Raw genomic sequence first — 14,340 nt, forward strand, 5'->3', positions numbered from 1 at the left:
GGGATGGGAGTCGGTCCCCCAGCAGGCTCTGCACACGGCGCAGGAGGAGACATCACCCTCCTGATGCCACAAGACAGGCCTCTCTCCCCCGCAGTGTGGGATGCACGCCGGGCGATGCCTGGGCCAAAGGGGGCCATCTGTGCCGGTCAGTGCCTAGTCGACGCTTGGATGGGCCTTCCCTCCTGGTTGGCTCCCTCAGGACTTAGTCTGGCTTTATGAAAGTCTACTCCATAGCCGGCCAAACGGAGGGACTGATCCAGGACACAGGACCATCAGTGAGTACCTTTTTTTGTTTGTCGAGTTATCTTGGGTACCCGCGCGAAACTTGAGCAATTCATTGTTACCATCCTTGTTGTCCCCTTTTGACTTGCTGGGTAATTAAATTTTCTGTCGTCGGACCTGTTTGATTCAGCACAATGGAAAAAAGGAAGGTACAGCCAGTGACTCCCACATCAACTATTGCCATTCTCTCCCAACGTCACCTGGTAGGAGGCCCGTCTGGCTGCTGACGGTCTGCGGCCTGAAGTCTTGCCTGGGAGTCTGCCCTCGGCAACACTTTCCCCCTCCGACTCGGGACATCCAGTCGGATGGTCGCAGCCCTGTCGGCCATTTGGCCCCCGTCGCCATTTTGTCAACGCCCTCTCTCATCAGCAGCCGTTCTGCTCGAGAGCTAATTTCGGACATATTGGCCTGCTGGAGGCCCACCTGTCCCGGTACTTTCCAGCCCACTGAGTGACCTGTACTAGGGGAGCCTCAAGGGGCTCTGTGGTTTTCTTTTGCACAGTTCAATTTTTGTTGTTGCACGCTGAGTTCCCTGATTTTCCAGAGGCTGTGCCTCCCCTCAGACCTGGTCTACCCTAAGACCGCAAGTCCATCAGGCCTGTTGCTTGCCATCCTTATTGATGCACCCGGCTATCTTTGAAGATCTTCACAATACGACCGCTACTCATTGCCTCACCAGCACCTGACCGGCCGACTTATGAACCGAGGCCCTCGGCACCTCTTTTTGTGTGAGTCCCATACATGCCAACATATTATACCAGTAAAGGGAGAGTTTTGGAAAACAAGATCAGGTAAATGTATTATCCCCTATTCACTTGTATGAGCCTGAGTCAATTTTAGGCGTGAGACAGCTAAAATAAAGCAACTTTTGGCTTGTAGCACCGGGAGTCTCCCTCCTGAATCAGAGCTGTTGGGATGTATGGTGAGTCCCCCCATTCCTGACCTCAAGATAGCTGCATCAGTGAGACCCTCCTGGATGCTCTATCTCTCCTGGTCCAAAATCACTGGTCATCTTCCTGATCTTGATGAGCCCTCATCCAACCCTGTTCCTGCTCACCCACCATAACATTGTACTCTGAAAACTTTCCCTCGACAGCTGAGACCTAACCATTTTGACTGATGCCCGTGGAGCTACCTCGCGAGCTAAAGGGGAGATGTGCTATGGATTCCCTCCTTGACCATCACCTACCCGTCTGTCTTTGGGCAAACTCTCCTGTGTCTCTCCTCACCTTTTCCCCCTCCTCCCCCTTCACCCTACCCCTCTCCTCTCCACTCTTCTCCTCTTTCCAGCTATTGACCTCTGCCCTCACCCGTCCTTGCTCATAGTTCCCTCCCTGTTTATCCACTGAACTTTCTTCTGTGAACTTTCCCTCGTCAGTTGAGACCTAGCTATTTGACTGATGCCTGATGGAGCTACCTTGTTTAGCTAGAGGTGTGACGGGCTGTGAATTCCCTCCTTGGACGTCACCTACCCAGTTGGTCTTTGGGCAGACTTCCTTTCATCTCTCCTGCTGTCTTTTCCCTCATCCTACCACTCCACACTTCCCCTTCCCCCCCTCCATTCTATTTGTCTCACCTTTCTTTCCTCCCTTAATGTGTTGCTTATTTTTGATGTAATGTGTTATTGTTATTTTTTTCTTTAACATTGTGTAACCTAATGTAAAGCGCTCTGATACCAACTGGTCTAGCCAGCGCTATATAAAACTAATTAAATAAACAAACAAATAAAAAAATTTAAAAAACTGGGACCTCTGATGGAGACAGGGGCCATCACATCTTCTCCTCTGACGAAGATTGTGTCTCGTCAGATGGCTCCAATCTGGAGTCCCAGCCCCCTTGCTGGATATGCCACAGGCTGCTGATAACCTAGTATAACCTCCATCACCAACATCTAAGTGTAGACAATGACTATTCCTAGCCGCACTCCATGGCCTTAGGCCTGCCTACCTGTCTTACCTGTTGCTCAGAACTGGAAAGCTACAAGCTCTTATTCAGCAGGGATGGAGGTGCTGCACCATCTCCCCCTGCTCCTCACCTATCCATAGCTGAGCCAAGTTCAAAATCGATGTAGAAACTCAGGGCAACTCCATGCTTGGTCCCCACTAATTCAGTCACCTCCCCTCTTTATTCAATGGTTAACATTAATTCTCTGTTTGGGTGTACCACCGGTTGCAGTAGGCTCAGAATGTTGTTATTCTTACCAGTTGTTGTACCCCTATATTCGCCACCATTCTGGCCAGGTAGCAAAGCATCACCTTTCGAGGAGGGAGGGGTGGTGGGTCAACAGCAGAGGGCGCAACTGTCAGGTTGCACCACATGGCCGAGTCCACCTCAAGTAAACATCACCCAATGACTCTGTCCAAACACACTAGGTTCCTCACCCTGAACGGACGTGGCATGCATATAGCATGGAAACACTACTTAGTATACTCCTACCTCAAGCGCCAGCAAGCAAACAGTATCTTCCTTCAGGAGACACACACCACAGCACCAGAACTGCAGCATCTCCAGAAGCGGTGGAGGGGAACAATATATGCCACTACCTATTTGGTCTACTCTCGAGGGCCATGATTTTGATCCGCCCAGGTGTCCCTTTCCAAGTCCTTGACACTGTCATTGACAAAGAAGGGTGCTATGTTCTAATGGAGGACCAGCTAAACAGGTCTCGTATCTTGTTAGGGAGCATTTACACCCCAAATATGTACCCAGGGCAGTGCTTAATTTGTAAAATATTAAGTGCCATGGCTCTGACCCGGAGGCCACTGCATCTTGCCCCACCCATCGCCCTAATCATTGCTGCCAAAACAACTACTAACTATCTCTCTTGCTTATGAATGCAACAGTTCAGATTATTCCAGGTCCCCAAAGCAAAAGCAATAGCTGAGGAGGCATGTATCAGCAATTTTAATGTATATTGTAGTCTTAAACAACCGTTGTTCTGCTCATCTCTAAATTAGATGAGCAGCACCACCATGTGGTGGACTGTTCCAAGTACGGTGTTGACATTTAGATGCCGGTGCCGAGCACCAGAAACAAATTAATTGCCGGTGTTGAGCAACGGAAAGCACAAGCTCAAATTAAGCAGCTCTCTCAATTGTCCTAGCTCACAGAACCTATACGCTGTAGGTGTTGGATGGGGACTAAAATTGGGTGCTTAATCTACACCTAGACCGCTCTCACCTGCCACTCTCTCCTTCTTCTCCGCATGTGGAACGTTTTGCGGGATGGATCAGACAGTGGGCATTAGTTGATGTCTGGACGATTCAACACCCACACTCCCGGGTCTATTCTTTCTACTCAGCGGCCTACAACCTACACGTGTGTCTATACTGCATTCTCTGCTCTCCTTCCATGCTGGGCTTCTTCAGCATGCAGATAATCTTAGGCAGGTGCTGTCGGACCATGATGAACATGTGCTGGATCTACAGTGGAATACCCCATTTCCCCAATGCCCACATGGAGCCTCCCCAGAGACTGTTTAGAAGACCCAGCATTCAGCGACTTCCAGGAGTTACACATTCACCAATATTTTACTGAGAATCATGAGATCCACTACAGCAATCGAGTAGGATGCTTTTAAGGTGGTCACAAGGGGAATCTGCGTGCAGGAGGTGACAGGGGGCCATAAAAAGCTAGAATGGGAGATGGAAGTCACTGTACGCCTGCTGACATGTCTAGAAAGGGATGCGGAACTAGACGCTTACAAGGGCCGGCACTGGCTGAAGCCAAGCCACTTCACGCTGTTCTATTAGAGCAATTGCGTTGCTTTAACTTTAGCACCTACGCAGCCAAGATGCACTGACAGGGTGACAAATCCGGTCGCCTTCTTGCCTGGCTGATCCGCCAGGATGCTCACATGAGACTTATACTAGAAATAGCTTCACCCGCTGGGGATGCCCTCTATACACAACAATACATTCTGTGCACGTTCTTCAGTTATTACTTTACTATTCATGAGGCACCCCACCCCCCATCACAGATGATAGGAGACTTCTTATTGTGGGGGTCACCCTCCCTTGCATCCATGAAGCAGCCCATGGGGGACTAGACGCGTTGATTTCAGTAGCTGACGTAAAGCAGGCCATCAGAGAGCTGGTCAATAAAACACCAGGCTTGGACATCCTGCCAATAGAGCACTACAGCACCTTCACCATGAGCCTTGCTCCTCTATTAAAGTAGATATTTATTGCGGCCCTAAGCACTGGGGAGCTGCCTCCATCTCTTTGCGAGTACCTCATGGTATCCCTCCTGAAGACAGGCAGGGACCCTACCAATGTATCTTTCTACTGCCCGGTTACAATCCTAGGCGTGGACTACAAGATTCTTGGGAAGATACTGGAGGACAGATACACCCAGATTCTCCCTAGGATCATGCATCCATACCAAAACAGCGTTGGTACTGCTCTTAGCACATCTCACAACATCAGAAGCATCTTCCATGTGCAGGATCAGGCCCCATACAATTCCCCCACGCAGCCTGCCTAATCTTAGACCTTGAAAAAGTGTTTGATATGCTCTCTTGAGACTACTTCTTCCAGGTACAAGTAACCACCTTCTAAAATACACAAAACTACTGTACACAAAAGCCACTTCCCGAGTCCGTCTCGGATGGCTCATCTCGTCGACATTCTCGGTGAGAAGGGTGACTAGGCAAGGTATATGCCATTCCTACTCGTCAGCCAATCTCTTAAACAGCAACCTGAAAAAAGCCTTGCTGAAGCCAAGAGTCTGGTTCTGGAATCATCTTCCGTTGGCCGTAACAGGGAGAATAGCCCTGTGGAAAATGGTCATACGGCCCCTACTCCTGTACTACTTTACTCACCTCCCTATCAGGTTCCTCGTTCCTTCTTTCATGTACTAGATACATTCCTGAGGGAGCTTATCTGGGGGAACAAACGCCACTGAGTCACGTTGAAAAAGCTGTAGCTACGCAAGGGTGGTCTTGGCTCCCCATCTTTTGAAGCATGCTACTTTGTGGCCGAGCTGCAGGGGTTATTACGTTGGATGGCCGGACGAAACCGGGGTGAAACACGTCAGGGGATCTCTGCTCCCCAGGAAAATGTCCTCATCCCCATGGTCTCTACAGATGACGATAGCCTGGATATGCTTGGCCAGGGTCCACTTCCTTATGTGTCCTCCTATGCCCCAGCATTCCCCCTCCCACAATGACTCTCATGGCCCCCACATCCCACTCTACCACGGACCTGAGGTGCTGGCTCGAGCGGTCATTAAACACGGTTGGTGACCTCTTTACCGATTGCCACACACTCACCGTCGATCAACTAATCTCTGACTATGGTATACCACCAGGCCAATTTCTCACGTACGGACAACTATGCAGCTCCTGCTGGGAAACGTCCATTACAACGCAGGCATTACATCGCAATGCCTTTACAACGCGAATTGTACAATGCAAGTGCCTTTACATCACATTCCATTACAACGCATGCCATTACAACGCATGTCATTACAACGCATGCCATTACAACGCATGCCATTACAACGCATACCATCACAACACATTCTAAGGTTAGGAATGGAGAATTTTAGGTTTTAGGGTGGGTATAGGTTTTGGGTAGTTGGGAATAGTAATTTTTACCCCTACGCTCTCCAACACTTGCCCTGCTGTTGCACTCACTGGAGTGGGAATAGTAATTTTTACCCCTACGCTATCCAACACTTTCCCTACTGTTGCACTCACTGGAGTGGGAATAGTAATTTTTAATCCTATGCTATCCAACACTTTCCCTACTGTTGCAGTCACTGGAGTGGGAATAGTAATTTTTACCCCTACACTATCCAACACTTTTCCTACTGTTGAACTCACTGGAGTGGAATAGTAATTTTTACCCCTACGCTATCCAACACTTACCCTACTGTTGTACTAAAAGTATTATGCGCTGTAATTGAATGCATTGTAATGGAATGCATTGTAATGGTAGTTTAAAAATGCGTTGTATTTGCTTGCGTTGCAACGTCATATATTCCTCCTGCCAGACCCTCTGGTCCACACAAGACGAGGAGCCCCAACCCCATAGTGTTCTGCAAGTGTTACTTCACAAGAGGGAGGGGTGCCACCTGAACACTTGGATTTACATATCGTTATGGGAACAAACTGTGATCCCACTGACAGCGCTGCACAGCAAATGGGAAGATGAAATCAGGAGGGCACTTCATGATAAGAAGTAGGAGAAGGCCTTGGAATTCCCTCAGCTGGTTTCTCGGAACACTAGATTTAAAAATTCAGTTTTCCATTCTCCATAAGGCCTATTTAACCATGGAACAGCTCAACCGCTACTTCCCAAATGCAGACTTGTGATGTCCCTCTTTGCTAATCAACATTAGCCGATCTGCAACAAATGTTATAGTTGTCTCTGGCCCTTTCCACATATTGACTTTCAGTACACAAGGTGGTATGGGAAGTCATAGAACTCACTGATATTTACACATTTGAAGCTTGTGCCTTAGGTATATTTAAAAGCAGTAAACAAAGCAGGGTCAGGATATGCTTTGACAGCACTGCTCTCTTATTAGCAAAGAGAACCCTGACCATGCACTGGAGGGCGGCAGCAGCACTGGCGGTTGTGGCTTGACATGAGGCAATGTGCAGTGGTGGGTTAGCTGAAGGGAAAGCTCTCAGATATGAGAAAGCCTGATACCCTAGGAAACGCCCACTTTCAGCAGCACGGGCCACTCTTCGCGACCAACAGACCACTAGCTCTTCCCCATTACCTTACCAGGGGCCCCTCACTCTCCCAGATAGACCTTACTCAGCCCCCACCTGTGCATGACACTGTCCTACTATCCACATTCTGTCCCCCACCCTGCACCAACACCACTTGCAATCCACCTCCATGCTGGACTCATGACTGCCTCCTCTCTAGCAGCATGACATTGGTAGCTTTATGGCTGACTTTGAGGCATGTCAGATGACTCAACCGGTTCGAGGCCCCACTCACTGTGATGGCCACTTGTTGGACCTAGTTTTTTAGAATCTTAGCTCCCTTACAGTCAACTCCTCTGTCCTGGTGTGCTGGTCTGACTATTTACCTACTATCTATGATTCTCACTGGAGTAAACCCAATTCAGAGGGCGGGTCACTACTCCTCTTTCAGACACCTGTGGCATAAATTAAAGACCAAACAATTTCATGCCCTCCTTTCTACAAACACCCTTAACATTCCAAATTACCTGGATGCTACTGATAAAGCACTGTCGGGCTGGATCCTCCGGCCACTGGACGTGCTTATCCCTGCTATGTGGTTCAAGTGTCGCAATTTATTTATTTGAAAAGTTTTATATAGAGCTGGCTAGACCCGTAGGTATCAGAGCGCTTTACATGAGGATCAGTAAGTTAAAGATTACATATTTACTTCAGTTACAGATTCCAATTATAGACATCAGAGAAAGATAGAGGGAAGGAAACATAACGGGGAGGTGAGGAAAAACAATGTCAGATTTCCGGCTGGGTAGGTGACGGCCGAGGGGGTGAACCAGGGCCAAATTCCTCTATAGCTGCATAGGACAGCTCCACCGGGCTTCAGCCAAGGTTGTTCAGACTCCACAGTGAAAACAGGCAGTAGAAAAACATGCTATTACCCGATAACAGAAGTTATTTTCGCGTTACATAGCAAAGACAAAATGTCCTATGTGGAATGGAAGGAAGAGGGGGAAAGGTAAACAGGGAGAAAAGGAATGCAGATAGCGAGGGAAGGGACTTCAGGGAAAATAGGCAGTCAAAGTGAAAGATAGACAAGACTGTGAAGCACCGTTAGGAACAATGTCTGATGTCCGGCTGGGTAGGTGATGGCAGTCGGGGTGAACCCTAGTCAGACTCCTCTATAGCTGCATAGGACAGCTCCACCGGGCATCGGCCAAGGTTGTTTGGACTCTGTTGTGTACTTTGTTGGTTGATATTAGTGATCCATCACTCAATCATCTCGAGGTACACGGCCATTAGGACTTTCCTGTAGATATCCAAAATCAGCCAGAGGCCAGATCTTGAGACAAATGTGCCCCCCTTATCAGTCCATATGGAACAGGGCCATAAGTGCGAGAATCTGTGGAATTCATTAGATTGTCACCTTCTAACCAGACATTTCCTTTCGGTACATGGCTGTGCCTTTTAAAGAGATCTGAAGGACCACTGGTGCACACTTTGTCTCCTTCCAGACCAATTACTCTTTTACAGATTTTTTTGGGGATCATTTGGACTTTTTGCAATTACAATATCACCTTTTTGAATTGAATAAAAATGCTGACTTAAGTTTTCCGACACAACCAGATCCGATTCATGAATTGGTGGCCCCATCGACGGACCAGAACACACAACAACTTCTCCAAGGTATTCAAAAGCACAATGTGCGATACAGCCATATTGAATGGTTTAGCCAACAAGTCCCAAAGTTTTTCCTAAAACACGTCGTAGCATATTTCACCTTGTCACAAAAGAGAAGGTGCAGTTCACGCCAAACACATTTCAACAACCATCCAAGTCCAGTCTATGGTACAGTGACAAGCTTGCCAGGATGTGTAAAGTTTGCGAAAGGCTGGAGCAGGTGTGGAGACGCGATTATGATTCGATCTCGAAGGGGCGCTATCAGGTAGCTATTAAGAACTACCACAGAGCCATTCAGTCAGAGCGGGCAGCTCATTTTGCAGCAGAGATCAGGGGCAGCCCGAACCCCGCTAAAAATATTTTTTGCATACTTAAAGATCTTAAATGGTGGGGTTACCCCCAGCTCCTCGTATGACATCAGATGAGCAATGTGAGGCTCTCACCACCTTCTTTGTGAAGAAGGTGGAGAACATTTATAACTCCTTTTCTCTAGCTGCTCCATCTTCGGGCTCTGTTCTTAGTCCCTGTACCACCAACACTGTCATGGCCCTCCCATTAATCTCCCAGGATGAGCTGTGTTTGTTATGCAGCAAGGTGAAATCAGCTCTCCTGTTGATCCCCTCAAGCAGGAGCAATTTATGAATTCACTACCCGTGCTCCTCTCTCCATTGGGCTAGGTGAATAATCTGTCCCTGTCCATGGCAGTTGTCCCTAGGACCTGGAAGCAAGCAAGGGTGATACCCTTGTTAAAAAACCTTTCCTGGATACAGCCAAACTGGAGAATTTCCGTCCCATATCTCTCTTGCCGTGGGTATCCAAGATTGTTGAGAGCCATGTTAATTCCATTCTGACAGGCTTCTTGGAAGATAACAACATCTTAGACCCCTCTCAGAATGGCTTTCGTCCAGGCAACAGCACGGAGTCTGCCCTCCTAGCAATGGCCGAACATCTGAGGGTCACACTGGATGAGGGACGTACTTTGGCACTGATTCTATTAGACCTCAGTGCCGCGTTTGATACAGTCTCCCACCAGATTCTGTTGCAACGGCTGGAGGAAGCGGGTATTTTTGGGCTCCGCCTGGATTGATTTGCCTCTTTTCTTTTTGAGAGGACCTTCCAGGTGACAGCTCCCCATTTTTCCTCACGGATCCATACTATCAAACAAGGGGTTTCACAGGGCTCAGCATTGAGCCCCACGCTGTTCAACCTTTATGTTCAACCACTAGAAGCAGTGCCTAGGAGCAAAAGGCTGACAATAGTATTGTATGCCGACGATACACAGCTGGTAGTGGCACTCTGGCAATTCCATGCAGGATGCTTCCATGAATCGGAGCGATTTTGGAGCTATTGCTCAGTGGATGTCTGCCACTGACAGCCAAACTGTGTAACTCTCTCCCACTGTCAATTCCGCGGCTTGACCAATTACTTGGCATTCCGTAAGGCAATTAAGACACATCTCTTCTCCTCACTGTAGGTTCCTTTGTTTTTTATTGGTTCTTCTGTAGCTGCTATTAGCACCGGGACGCCTCTTTGCTGGGGCAGCTGTGCGCTTTATAAACAGTATAACATAACATAACATAACATGATCCCGACAGGAGTCCTCAAACAGTGCTTGGCAGCTGCCATCTCCTACCATGACCCTCCTTCCCTGGTACCTGGCCCAGGTTTTCCCTCTTTCCCAGTTCAGGGGGCAACCTCCCAGCATGGTGGTCAGCCTCACCTACACAGGGCTGCAACACACAGACACTCTCACTACCAGGGCCGGACTGGGAACCACAACCGGCCCTGGCAAACTGCTCGGCTGGCCCCCCTCCCCACTCGGGGGGTTGGAGGTGCCGCCGAGCTCTTTGCCGGGGCCGGTTTTCGGCCGATTTTGGTACAGGGCCGATTTTGCAGCTAAATCGGCCCTGTACCAAAATCGGCCCCCAGGGGCCCAAAACCGGCCCCCACCCGTACGGCGCACCGGGGGATTACCCGGTGCCCGCTATGGCCAGTCTGGGCCTGCTCACTACGCTCTGGAGACTACCATTTTTGATAATCTGCTTGGTGGTATTCTTGCCAATGTATTTTTAACAGACTATACAGTGTTTCGGCGCCACTCTGGGATCCCCTATTCAGAGGGAATATATTGCTATATCCCCATGTTTCTTCTTGAAAACCCCAATAAAACCAGTTATAAAAAAGGATCGATGAAGCAAGGGCTATATAAGCCCTCCCAAAGATCGGGGGCAAATGTCACCTCGTGACATGGAGACCATATCTATCCCCTTGTTATTCTTAATTTCTCCTTTGTCCTGGGTACAATCAAATCTCACTCGAGGTCGTCCCTTTCTGGAGATCCTTCTATGCTTCTTTGTCTTCCTCTTCATCACATTGAAATGTTTTGAACCACGAGATAGAGGCTTTTCCCCACAGGCAGATTTAGGGTATATGGCAGCTGGTGAGGCATCCGATACAGTGCTGGTAGTTGCCATTGATGGGACTGTACAATAGGAGCCCGCACGTTCTGTTCTGCTCTCAGTTTTGCCCCTCTCTTTAAATAATTGTTTAAGAGCATAAAATGAGTTGGCCACCTTCTTTTTCCTTTAGGCCCTTTTAGTAGTTCCATAATGATTTTCACCGTTACTAGGAACATCACTTTTCGGAGTTGGGTTTCCAGTCTCTTCCTTCTCTACGTTGGGTGGGCCTTCATGGCCTAAGTCTCTTTGCGCTAAAAACTTTCTTGAGATTTTACTTGAAAGGTTAGACTTTAGCGCAGTGTTTATAAATGTGATTACACCATCTGTGTAGTACGCTGCCTCTTTCTTGGGGGAATTCCGTCTCAGATTCCCTATTTGCTTTGCGGGTCAAGGATTGCAAAATCTCCATCAATGTCGAGGATTCACGATCCCAGCCCATTACAAAATTCTCCAGCAGGGAAAGTATCGATGTCCATATCTTTTTGCAGGACCACAGCGGTTCTGACAGTGTTTGTTTTGCAAAAAAAAGAATAAGTGCAATGGCTTTTCATCAGAAGGCCAAGGCAGCTTGCTACACATTTCCATGCCATGCTGCCAATTATAGTAACAACACAAATAATAACCATCACACTCCTACAAGTGAGACAGTTCAAACTATGTTAGGCCCTCTTCAGCTATAAGAATAGCTTGGGCAGCAGGGAATAGTATATTAAGGGGCTGATTACTATGCAGCCCGGGAAGGCTTCGACCGATGGTCAGGGTCATCCTGGCCGCATCGTAATCGGTTCCTCGGTTTACTTTCCGACTGCAGCATTACAATGCTGGCAGTCGGAAAGTAAACCGGCTGGTCATTCTGGCTGGCTTCCGACGGGCTCGTGCAACCCATCAGCCAGTTGGAGTAGGCACGTAATCCCAAAGGACGGCCTTTGGAATTACGAGCATGGTTTCCGACATGGTTTCTGTGCCAGCCTGTCCGACATGAAATCTATGTCGCAAGGCATGTTTGCGGACCCACAATAGGGACCCTTGTGTTTGTGGCCTCCATTTGGGGGCCTGTTGATCCCTGCACCTTGTGGCACCGCGGTTGCAAGGATGAACAACACGGTCCTAACACAAGCGCCCATTGCGAAATGGGATTATGCCCCCAAACAGTGTTTGGTCGCATTGTAATTAGCCAGTCGGGACCGCTGACCGGAGGTCGTTCATTCCCAGGACTAGGACCGGACAGTGAACCAAAACAGGCCCTGGCAAAGAACTCTGCCAGCCCCGGAGGGGGGAGGGGAGGGTGCTAGTGGAAAGCTTTGTTCCACTTTTGTTGCAGGGGGCCGATATTGCAGCTTAGCTGCAAAAATGGCCCTGGTAATAAAAACGGCCCCCAGGGGTCTAAAACCGGGCCCCACAAAAACGGCCAACCAGGGAAACGCCCAGTGCCCCTACAGCCAGTCTGAACATGTAAACAATACGTCAACAGCACAGCGCATGTACTATGTGGGCGAGATCTAAAGATCCTGTGGGGAAAGATAAAACACTGCAGATCCAGCAACTTGCACCATCTAGTGGTATTATCTGTGCTAGCTGCCTGGTCATTAACAAATACAGCAGCTTTCTTTTTTTTTTTTTTTTTAAAAAGCTCAATAAACGGTGTAGCAGGGTCTCAAAAAGTGCGGGTTCCGGCTCTCACTTCTGAAGAGACTGTTCGCTGGAAAACCAAAGCTGTGTGTTGGATAAATTGTGACAGGTGACGAGGCCCTTGTTCAGCATTGCTGGCAGTAGATTGTCTGATCAGGAAAAAACACATTTAAATATGATCACAGCAAGGGAAGCGTCAGAACCGATAGTGCTCTGGTGTTTGACTAAAAGTTGCACCACTCAGAAATCAGACTAAATCCGCTCACGTAGGAACCTGTCTCCTTGATTGAGTTGTTTCATTAACTCTATGAATCGAGACAAGAAAAAACACTTGGGGAAACTGGCGAGTTTCAGAAGCAAAGAGTGAATTCAAAGAGAGAGTTTGAAGGTTATGCAGTGAAACGCTCCCTTTCTACAGTTAATTAGGGCTGCAGGGACTATCTGATACAGGAACATTTCTAGGTCATTCTGAGTTTCTTTTAACCCTCAGCAAAATAAAGTTTTACTCTATCACATTAGTGTGCATGCTTTTCATCTTTCTGCGTGCTTTGGTGCTCTGCTACCTAAGACAAATCAAGCCATATTGAGGAAAGTAAATATAATCTGGATGCACTGTTCTGGTATTCAAGGCTTCTGTTTGCAAGTTAGGAGGTGTTTGTATCTTACTTTCCTAGCTCATGCATGATAATAGAGATGTGATCTTTGAGTAATTACTTGTTAGGTCTCGCCTACCAGTCAGTTTTAACTATGCGATAGGGGAATTCTCTGGACCATACCTAAAACATGCAGTGGGCTTAGAGTCCATCAAGTGCTTTCAATTGGTTGGCTTTATTGTCACTCTCATTCGCATGCTTCTTATTTGATGGCTCTCTTTCTTCTGCTTGTGTTTGCCCCTCCCCTAGAGCATAGACTCTTTACTGTCCTTTAGATTTGTTGACTTGTACCTACTCTGTACCCTCGGAGTCTGAGGAAAAGAGGAATTTCTGCACCTGATGAATAATTTGAGAAAATTGTTGCATACAAATGGCAGCACAATTTTCCAAATATGTATATGAAAAGGCATAGCTAATGCTTCCAGCGGTTTGTTAAAAAGGCAGTTCAGAAAATTCAATTGCACATGGCCTACCATTTTTCGTGGCTTCTTTATTCATTTCTACATTGTACTCAATTACATTTTTCCATCCTCATAATTCCTAGGGGTATCTCAGACATTTGTTAGGACTAAGAATGGTATTAGAAAGGTCATTTCCACAAATAATTAAACTTACTATATTCGGGTTTTCTTGCGACAAACGACATTAGTGTGATGGGGTAGTCTAGACTGCCATTGATGCATAGCCAAATATTGTTTAAATGAAGAAGCACCTACACTTCGCTATTAGTGGATTGATTATTTTAATCATTGCAGTATGGAGACCAAAATTATCATTAATAAATGGTAAATTGTAACAACGCTGGTGTAATTTGACTAATTTTTGAATTTCATATTATGTTTGCTGTGTGAAATATATGAAATGATGCTATTACACCACATTGAATGACTATGCATCATTTGCAGTAAACATTTACTGTGCATATGTAATAATTTCTCGTAATTTTGCGTAATTACGGAAAAGCAATTAGCGCGAATTT

At 47.4% G+C, this 14,340-nt stretch overlaps 1 pseudogene; it reads right to left on the reverse strand.

The window, feature by feature from the left end:
- Window positions 1-8,213: 8,213 nt before the first annotated feature.
- LOC144819730 (mitochondrial inner membrane protease subunit 1 pseudogene) lies at window positions 8,214-8,757 on the reverse strand (annotated as a pseudogene).
- Window positions 8,758-14,340: the final 5,583 nt, after the last annotated feature.

The sequence above is a fragment of the Lissotriton helveticus genome, chromosome 2_1 (genome assembly GCF_964261635.1).
Source record: "Lissotriton helveticus chromosome 2_1, aLisHel1.1, whole genome shotgun sequence".
Lineage (NCBI taxonomy): Eukaryota > Metazoa > Chordata > Amphibia > Caudata > Salamandridae > Lissotriton > Lissotriton helveticus.